General features: G+C 37.8%; 1 long non-coding RNA gene across 4 annotated transcripts in view; it reads right to left on the reverse strand.

Moving 5' to 3' along the window:
* The window catches only part of LOC106728033, a 64,445-nt gene extending 56,482 nt beyond the window's left edge, over positions 1 to 7,963 (reverse strand). For 2 of the 4 annotated variants that reach the window (XR_001364269.1, XR_001364266.1), the window contains exon 1: positions 7,884 to 7,963. This is a non-coding gene — a long non-coding RNA (uncharacterized LOC106728033). Of the gene's footprint in view, positions 1 to 984; positions 1,086 to 6,858; positions 6,914 to 7,883 lie in introns of those variants that run through there. The other 2 variants (XR_001364267.1, XR_001364268.1) reach the window with 2 other exon arrangements.
* Between the last annotated feature and the right edge of the window lie 2,901 nt (positions 7,964 to 10,864).

Raw genomic sequence — 10,864 nt, forward strand, 5'->3', positions numbered from 1 at the left:
GGCAATTAGGGGCAAGGCTGGCCAGGGGGAGGGGTCTCGGGAGGTTGCTGGGGCCAATTGGGGGCCCAATCAGGCTGGTTGGCCACTGCAGTTCGTGTCCTAGTGACCGGTCGTTTCAGTCATTCCTCCATTCCTACAACTTGGCTTTTGTATATATAGATGCTTTACCTTTAACATTGGAAAAGAGAATGGGGACTGGAGGGCAAGTTCCCCCATAGAAAACTTGTAGACAGACTTTAGTATTTTAAATTTTGTGTTACTTTGTATATGTATGAAATGTATTACTTTAGTAAATATAAAATTTAATTTAAAAATAGTGCTATGGTTTATAAACACAAAATAAAGTAATAAACCTAGGAAAGTGAGCTGTATTTTGCCTACATGTTAAAGGTGCTTTGAGTCTGGTGTCTTTATGTTTAATCTGGAATTACCATTTCAGCATTGAGTCCTTATATTTAAGCACTACATACTTATTAAGCTGGTTTTTCACAAAAATCTACAACATGTAAGAAAGATAAATCAGTTTCCAAAAAAGTGGAAGTGAGTCCACATGAAATGAAGTGATAAAAGCCAAAACCAAGGCCCTTGCCTGTACAAAGGGTCCAATCTGGTTAGTGAGAAAATATGTGAAAAATGACATTGCCAAAACAATGTAGGAAAATAAACCTGTTCTTCCCCAGCTGTCACTTCGGAAGACAGCTGACAAGCTGGTTCACACCATGTTGTTTGATGGATTACACTTTAATAGATTATCCTCCTCAGGAATGTGTATTTTAATAAGTAAAAAAGACTAAACCAGTGAAGTGATAAAGACAGTATTTTAAGAATCTACACAGATTTGTAGAAGGAACTTTAAGGGGCTTGGGAGTTTGCTGGTGTCACCAGGTTAAACAAGTAGATAGAGTTCTACCTAGCCTGGCATCTATATCTTGGTAAAAGTGTCTAAACTAGATGAGTTAAAAACTGAAAAAACAGTCCACCTACTTTCCTGTGGTCCAGCTCCTGTAAGTTTATTCCACTGTGAAATCCAGCATAACCAATATTTCATTTTCAATTTCAACTTGTAAATTACTTCTATAAGAGGAATGTTACAAGAGGTAAGTGATATGTTTTGAGAGCAACTGAAAAGTCTCAAGACCTAAAATTTCCAGCATCTGCAATCAAGTTGTGCTTTCCTTAATCCATGCAGAGCAAGGTATTTTCAGTGTAATGCAGGTAATTTCATTCATAATCATGAACTGTGTGTTTAAGTAATCAGTTCTATGCATAATTATTCATTCTGGATGAAAACCTGTGCCTAGCTTTTCTGAGGACACGTGCACATGTTTTCAAAACCAATCATAAATGCTTTAAAACTTGGTTCTGGACTATCTGCCCATCAATTAAACATGATGGATGTGTATAGAGTTGGATCTTGGAAGCAAATAGGTTGGAGGGAGCAGTTACTATGGGAGAGAAGTGGGGCTTATTTGTAGTGCCCACAGTGTGTGACTACTACATGCCTAACAATAATGCTCATTCATTCTTTGAGATCGACTACCCACCTGCATTATTTCCAATTCTCAGGCCTCTGCAAAGTACTCCCCACACACCTCAAGAGCATTCTGAAATGGCCGGAATGAGTCCCAGCTATATGCAACAGTTTCCTGCCTATAGCTTCTGGGGCTATTGCTACCCACCAGGCTCTACTGGGAGTCCCCTTGGTGATTGGGAATTTACCCCTTTTGCCAAATCCTAAAATACCTTCTGTGGCTTGGTCATGCTTCTGATATTCCTCTGAGAAAACATTGACTACAGCTGGGTGCTGCACCTCCCTCACCACCGAACATCTTAAAACAGCAAATACCTAAAAAGCCAAAACGATGCTACCTCCCCTCTTTCCAATATTCCCTGCACTGGAGCCATGCTGTGTTCTGTGAGGAAGAGGAAAGTGCCCACCCCTACTCTGTGCCATTTCATGAGATTGTGATCAAAAGCAGTTCTTTCTCTTGGGTCAAGTGAAGATGTCACTCATCTTGTACCAAATTCACACCTGCTGTTCCTCTTCAGCTGACCCCCTCACCCCAATAATTGTTATCGCCATTCTCTCAACCATTCAGATCAAGACTCTTTGAAATCTCTCTTCCAGTCCGCACATCAAATGATCCAAAAGATTCCACTGACTTCAAAACATTATCTGTAAAATCTCCCCTACTTATCTTGCACTCATTTGTTCACTTACTAAAAGCATATTTCTTGGAAAGCAACCTTAGGTTAAACTGTAGGTTGGCACTGTATTCAAATTTTATAATGATGTTATTTCTACTTAGGATGTTTACCTTTTGCCCATTCCAGAGACCTCATGCCTAGCAGAGGTAGAGTTACTTTCTTCTGAATTCTGACATTACTTTTCTTGTCATCTGGCATGTATTACTTATTGTTTTATATTCTGTTTATGTCCATCTCTCATTTCTCCTAACAGGATGAAGGTTCTTTTAATGACAGAGGTTAGAGCTTATTCATCTTTTATTTCACATGCCACACAGTATATAAACCAGGTCACATACTCAATTTGTTGATTGTATGGAAAATTTCTTTTATCAGCAATACATCCCTTGGTGTATAGCAAAAGTGACTGAATGAAAATATTTGTCATGTAAATCCTATTTTCTATTGATTTCTATTATGTAATTAAAAATATGCTCCCATTGGGAAAAGCAGTAATACACAGGAAGAAACTGGTGAGAAATGCGGTGACTAGTTCCATGAAATACTAAGCACTGCACACAAAAGACAAGTCTAGAGGCTATTGGTCTTCTCTAGTTATTTTTATTTCAGGACACCTAATTCAATAAGTATTTGGTGAATAATGAAATGAAAGAATCTCCATCCCACTGTAGAAGTCTGTTTTTGTATTTAAACTGTTATTTTAAGTGGGGTGACTGCACCAACATATCTGAGGGACAAAAATAAAAGCTAAACTATTGAACAAGTCCAACAGGAAAAGCTCTGTTGCTCTCTCATCCTACATGTCACAGTCTGTGATGACACAATCATACTTGAGGTAGAGGGAAAAGATGGTTTAAGGCAAATTGCATAAGGCATTCAGAAAAAATTCATTTCTGTCTATTCACTACCCAATCTGCCATCTTTGTTTTTGATACTGGAACTCCAGATCACCCATTTAATCTTGCCTTCTATGATATGCTCTGCTCAACAATAAAATATTCTCTCCAGATACCCCTGTAAGCATTTGTTGCCTTAGGTTTCAGGGAAGTTCCTCCAGCTTTGAATTCCTTTAGGGTTTTCCTCAATTGTAGAACACTTCATTGTCCAGGGGCACACATAGCCAGTAATGTATGTAATAAGTGAGGGTATAAAGGTCTGGCTATTTTAGTTCAATCTGGGGCAATGTTAACAGGCTGTATATGATCCAGAGCCACGGTCAAGTTTTCATCTCTAGCCTGCACCTAAGTTGACTTTCACACCTGCCCAATCTGGCTTTCTCTCTCTCTCTCTTCCATAGGTGTTGATTCTTTATAGATACCTAATGCCTTATTAATTTATTAAATTATTAATAAATCTCAGTTATTTATTCTAGAGTAAACAATCTTCAACAATTAATATCAGTAATGACCCAAGAAACTAAAATATAAGATGGGGTTTTGAACCCAGGTTTCCTACTGCCGGACTGGCAATGAAAACCTTATCCCTGGTGAGGCATATAGAGTTTGGGCACCAAGTGGTGAACCAGTTGGTTAAAACTTTTACCATGCTATCCTAGTAGAAGAGTCTGTACCTCCCAATGGCTACAGGTGAGATCTGGGAAGGGACACTGGCACAATGTAGTGGGTGACATGGGAGTCAAGGTCACCTGCTCCTATATGTGATTTAATTAATGATGTAATTAATCATTGGTTGTAGCCCAGCCAATGTTCTATCTCAGTTTTGCTTTAAAAGCAATGAATGTGGTGGTGGGTAAGACCTCAAGGGACAGAGCTGTTTGCACCATGACCTTGACTTACTTCAGAGTCCTTAAATCTCTGGATTCAACTGAATAAACACTAGCAGCCTCTAAGTTACCCAAGTTATGGTCTGGAGCAGTACTCCTAGATGTAGAATGTGTTGGCTGCAGAACCCAGCAAAGTCAAAAAGCACTCAGGCCATAGGTCTCTACAACTTCATAGTTTATCTTCCAACCATGTGTCTTACCAAGGCCTCTAGTGTACAAGCCTTCCCTTGCTTATCCTGTCCAATTAGCTTAATGTCATTGATGTAATGGGTCAAGCTGATATTATATGGTAAAATATAATGCGGTTCAGATCTCGTTAGACTGTATAATAACAAAAACAAACAGAGTTTAGACAATATTATTGTAGTTAAGATCTCTTTAGACATGATTATTACAAATGTGGTCAAAACTACAAATAAATAGTAATGTTCATTCCACTTGAATGCAAACTGTTTCTGGTCAATTTTCTAATCTTAATAGCAAAGAATGCAAAATCATTGAGTGCATTTAATGTACCTGAGTCTTTAATTTACACTCTTATTCCCAGCATAGCAGCTATCCAGCTACTTGTTTGTTGCTTGCATTATTCTAAAGTCACCCTCCAGAATCACTCAGTTTCTACAGACTGTCCAGTCTTGCTGGTTAAATGAATATATTATAGGGACCACTGTCCCTACAACATTTAAGACTTTAATGGTGGCACAAATCACTGCCACCACATCATCTTTCTCCCAGGATGCCGTGTTTTTTTATTTACTCTTTCAGCTGGGAAGGGAGCCAGTTTCTGAGGATTCCACTTGGCCTTCCCTGCTATGATAGTTTTTAATTTGTAAGCTAAGGGCCCTGGAGGAATTGTTCCAAATTCCAAGTATACCAACCTTAGTTATACACTTGTAGACTGAGCAATAACCAATGTGTGGGTCTGCAAACACTGTGAACCCACTACAAGCTAGATGTAGCTAGTATTCCATTTGCTACCTGACCATCTTAAAAGCCCACTCTAACGATGGGGAGAGAAGTGTCATACAAATGCATTGGGGCTCCAGGTACCAACTCAGTTGAAGACCTTATATCCAATGGTTCTTCAAAGTCTAGGTAATCTATCCCCATCCTTGAGTTTTGGCCTCCTTTAGTATTGCTATTAGTGTAATTCTTCTGGCAAAACAAAATAAAACAAACGAACAACCTCAGGTATGTTTTTTTTAATATCTTCATATATCCTATGTTGCCTTCATATTTAAAGAATATTTTCCATGGGAACAGCATTCCTGATTATCAGCTATTTTCCTCTTTTGCTTTAAAAGTAATGTTTCATTAACTTCTGATTCACTTCACTAAAAACTAGCTGTATATCTTACTGTTGCTCATTTGATGTCCTTTTTTTCTTGATGATTTAAATATATTATCTTTGACTTTGATTTTTTGCAGTTTGACTATGATTGCCTTGGTGCACGTGGGTTTTTTTTTTTATTTCTCAAACTTAATATCCCTCTAAGATTCCCCTTTAGAAATGCAGGATATATTAATCTCAGCTGCTAGGTTGCTGTCAGCAGGCTCCTCTGACCTGCCAGTCCTTTAGTTTGACTATGATTTCCTTGGTGCACATGGGTGTTTTTTTTTTTTTATTTCTCAAACTTAATATCCCGCTAAGATTCTCCTTTAGAAATGCAGGATATATTAATATCAGCTGCTGGGTTGCTGTCAGCAGGCTCCTCTGACCTGCCAGTCCTTTTAGGAGATGGCCTTGGTTGAAGAGATTCGCCATAGCCAAGGTTATGCCACTTTCTCAAAGATACCCACATCCGATGACCTTTACAGTGTCTTTGAAGAGCTCTGAAATATCATTGTATCTTTAGCCCCCCACTCCTCACATACTCTGGGTCAGCTTAGACTCCTAGAGAGACTATATCACAGCTCACATTTCCGCTGTACTCAGGCCTGCTTTTTTCCCTTTACTTTCTCAGTGCTGATCCCAAACAGCCTCTGAAATAAACCTCCTATATGCTTCCCTGAGAACCCAACCTGTAATAATTGGTGTAAAGAGCATTCTGCCAAAGCAGGAGTTAGAGTAAGGTTTTGGAGTTAGATCACCTACTTGTTTGGGTAGCAATGAGGAACTCCTAACTTGCGGTAGGTAGAGCAAAGATGGTCTCTGGCACAGGTAGTAGTCCAATTGAGTTAGTTTTCACCAATACTCAACTAGAATGGTATACCAGTAGAAAGGAATGCATTAGCTGCTATGATATACCAGAAAATTGAGAAATATTAGAACAAATTGTCATTGGCAGGACAAAGGACTAGCTAGCTATAGCTAAGCTATGCTGATACTTTGAAAATAAAAAGCTGAATGTTATTAAAGATCCTACAGAGGAAAAAGATAATAATAAAATATTATGTAAACATTATGTCCATAAATTTGACATGATAGATTAAATGGAAACATTTCTGGAAAAACACAAACTACCAAAGTTCACTCAGGAAAATTGGTATCCTGGATAGCCCTGTATCTATTAAAGACAATGAATATGTGGTTAAAAGTGTTTCCACAAAGAACATTGGTGAATTCTACCAAACATTTAAGAAACAAAAAGTAGGAAAACTACACAAGTTCTTTCAGAAAAGAAAACAGCAGGGAATCCTTCTGACACATTTGAGGCCAGCAGTGACAACAAAACCAGACAAAGGCATTATAGGTAATGAAAATGACATCATCACTAACAAACATACACAGAAAAAAGTCTCTGACAAAACAAAATAAAAGTAAATATAGTAATATACAAAAACAATAATATATGATCAAGTATGGTGTATCCCAGGATTTTAACACTTGAAAAAACAAACAATAGGTACATAAAACAATTTTATACCCATTCATGATGACATTTTTATCAGATGAGGATAAGAAAAACTGCTTGGTTCACTGTATTGCATTGTGCACGTTCAGTAAGGGCCTTGGTTAATGAAGGGGAAACTGCATGTGTAAATGGGCTACTTTCTCTGTGGTTTCTTTTTTCCTGGGATCTTGATCCTTAAGCTAGAGCTTGAGCATCAATTTTTGCCGCCTCAACCCAGCATAATTGTCCTAAGCTTTAGATCACTGCTTTCTGTCTGGCTATGTGAAACTAGTTATGTGCTGGCAAAGATTGCTAAAAAGAACAAGTGAAGGAAAGTATAGCAGTCACCTCAGAGCACTTCCTGTCTCTCCAGGATCTGATTCCCTCAAGTCTTGGCTACCCTCTTTGCTCCATTAGGCCTCCCAAAGACTGTTTTCTATATTTTATTCAGCTTTAATAGTTGTTTTTGACAGGAAGATTAGTTTAATACAAGTTACTTTATCATAGAAACAGAAGCCTCTACTTACATTTAATCTCCTTTACCTTTAGATGTATTCAACATGCTTGGTCTGTGTGATCATTTAAATAATTGAACTTTGGGTGGGTCCACTTCTGAGGTATTCTGTATCTGCTGGATTTTGATCATGGAGCACCTCTCCCCCACCCCCAACCCCCTGCAGCCTACTCATTAAATGAAATGACTGGCATTTCCTTGTGCCATACATCAGCTGTGCTACTCCAGAGATGTTTAAGATTATAATCTCCATATCTTAATCTGAAAAATAGTATAGTCTGCTGGTGTGGCTCAGTGGTTGAGCATTGACCTATGAACCAGGAGGCCATGGTTCAATTCCCTGTCAGGGCACATGCCAGGGTTGTGGGCTCGATCCCCAGTGTGGGGTGTACAGGAGGCAGCCAATCAATGATTCTCTGTCTCTCATCAATGTTTATCTCTCTCTCTTCCTCTCCTTTCCTTTCTGAAATCAATAAAAAAACATATTTAAAAAAAGAAAAATAGAATAAATTTAGTAGATAGATCTATGTGAGAATTTACTTACAGTGGTAAGTTCCCAGAAGAAATGTTTTTTCTTACTCCCCAAATCATGGTTTTAAAAAGTGAATATTTCTAAATAGTTTCCTGGGAAGAAAGACAAGTTTATTTCTAGATTCCCTTATACCAAAGTATAGCGCTTGGAGGTTCTAGCCTAATGCAAGGTAAGAGCACCTTCTATTATTATAATTCCTACCTGAAGCTGGTCTTGGGCTTTGTATTTTGTCTCCCGGGAGGCCATGAAAGCTCAATATGCCTCCAAATGTCTGTCTCCTTCAAATTTGGTGTCTTCAGGATGGAACTAAAATTCAGTCTCTTGCTAATCCTTCTAGGTTCTCATTTTACTGATTTTTGACATCTGCTTTTCCATTTCTAATAACCAGCCCATTACTATATTTTTTTAAAAGGGAAATTTAAAATACTTTATTTTTATTAGTTGTTTTGGGGGAGCGGGGAGGTGATAAGATTCTGTAAACCATCTGACTATAATCACTTTCACATTAATCATTTTAATGGATTCTTACAATTACCTGTGAAATAGTTGTTATTTCCATCACAAAAAAAGGAATGCTGTCACTGGAGGAGGTAGAGTGACCTGCCACAAATCCACTGGCAGAAAGCATCAGACAGAGCTTTGCTTCCAACCAGATTTTCTGACTTTAGATCCCATATTCTTTTCATAATATTTTACTGGTCATTGTTCCACCTGTGGAAAATAATGAGTTCGGCCTTCAAATTTTACATCAGTTCAAAAGCTGGAAAAATAACACACACACACAAATTCTACTCTGTGTCTCACAGATAGCTCTGAAATTTCTCCTGATTCATCAAACAAGCCCAGTTTAGAAAGACCACAGCCATCATCATTTGTGGAGCTATTCGGCCTGGCATCACCAAATAGTCTCCATCAAAAGAACATCTCTGATCGGCAGTATAATGTCAGTGCTGGCTGCCTCCCAGAGAAATTTAATCGTAATACCAGGAGTTAGAGAAAGTCTACACAGACTTCAGGAATATTGCGTTTCTTTACCCTAAAGTTCACATCCTACCTGCTGTGTTTCATTACAATATCCAGATATCACACAAAAACATCACAGCTACACTCCTCACTGTATGTATTTTAATCAAAAATCTTTGATCCATGTGATATTGGCCCCGCAGGCAAAAAATGCCTTTTGTGTTAAGAAATACTCTATTACCAGTGTGAGATCCATTCTTGTTGGTAAAAATATTTCCAGCAAAATCAAGGGGAAAATAGCATACTTACACAAAACAAGTAGATTGTGTGAGAATTAGCAAAAGGTATTTAGATTGATGAGATCTTCATCTTCATCCTCTCCAGTTTAGAGAAGTATGTAGTTTGGGCTACATTTGTTTTTGTACAGTAGCCACTGTCATAAGGGCTTCTATCTCTCCTTTGCATGCCTTGCTTCAGCCCTTTCAGGACAGTCCTTTTGGAAACCCATATGCAGGATTTAGCTGCAAAGAAATACATTGCTGGCTTTGGAAATTCTTGCAATTTGGGAATTCTTGCAAATGTCAGTTGATGTTTTTTTGTGCTTTTTTGCTGAATTCCATTTGTCTAATAACTTCTGCATTTTTTTCAGATATATATGTTGGAGGACAAACTTATTCTTCACAGGTGGAATAATGACCAGTAAAATATCGTGAGCAGAATGGGGTCTAGTGTCAGAAATTCTGTGCACCTGTCCTACTTGGGTATCTCAGATTCTCCAGATATCTGGATATTGTAATGAAACAGCAGGTAGAACGTGAACTTTAGGGTAACGAAAGTTTGTGGGGTGTTTTTTTAGAGCATTAGAGCACTGAGGGATTTTATATACTAAGAAATCATTAAGAAACAAAGGAAATATTTTTATTACCCATGTGGATTTATTACACTTATGGGGGCTTGAAGTTCTAATATAAATTCAGGCCATTGATTGTTCCCTAAAGTTAGAAAAAAATACAATACTTGATCTATGGCCCCAGAGCAGAGAGAAACATGGATAAGGTATTATTATTGCTAATTTCTCTAATCTTATTTCCCCAGCTTTATTAAGTATAACTGACAAATAAAAATTGTATATATTTAAGGTGTACAACTTAATGTTTTGATATATATGTATACCACAATTAAGCTAATTAACATACTCATAATCTCTCATAGTTACCATTTTCTTTCTTACATTTTTTTGTAGTGAGAACACTTGGGATCTACCCTCTTAGCAAATTTCAAGTATATAATACAATATTATTAACTGTAGTCATGTTGCTTACCTAATCTTATTTTTAAAAGGGAAAGGAATAGTGAGCAATTAAGAGATTGCTCCAAATAGACAGTTCCAGCAAAATCCAGGCCTCCTTCATTGAGGCAAGGTATATGATTTTAAAACACTGTTCCCTTTCCCAGCTAGTCTGTGGCTCAGTGGTTGAGCTTTGACCTATGAACCAGGAGGTCACAGTTTCATTCCCAATCAGGGTACATGCCCAGATTGCAGGCTCAATCTCCAGTAGGGGGCATGCAGGAGGCAACCAATCAATGGTTTTCTCTCATCATTGGTGTTTCTATCTCTCTCTCCCTTCCTCTCTGAAATATACATATTTACTTATATATGCACTGTTCACCCTCAGTGTAATTATGTCTTTATAACCACTATGGGGGGAAATTGAGAAAAAACACATATACCATTGAAAGAGGCTGCCCTGTCCCTGGCCTCTGTTGTCCTCTTCTTTTCATACTCAATTCAGTCTCTCTACTTCTGCAGTTCTTTCACCAAATCACTTCATTATTTAGTTGGCTCAATAATACTGAGATCAACATGGTTCTGATCTTTTGTCCTATTTCTAAAAGTTGGTCCCTTTTTCTTAATCATAAAGTGAGATAAATTGTATTTGGGTTTTGGACAATGAGGCTCAAGTCTTAGGCCCACTAATTTTAGAGGTCTGATTTTAAACATGGTACTTAACCTTTTGAGGTTTTAATTC

Source organism: Myotis brandtii, unplaced genomic scaffold (assembly GCF_000412655.1).
Source record: "Myotis brandtii unplaced genomic scaffold, ASM41265v1 scaffold521, whole genome shotgun sequence".
In the NCBI taxonomy this organism is placed as follows: domain Eukaryota; kingdom Metazoa; phylum Chordata; class Mammalia; order Chiroptera; family Vespertilionidae; genus Myotis; species Myotis brandtii.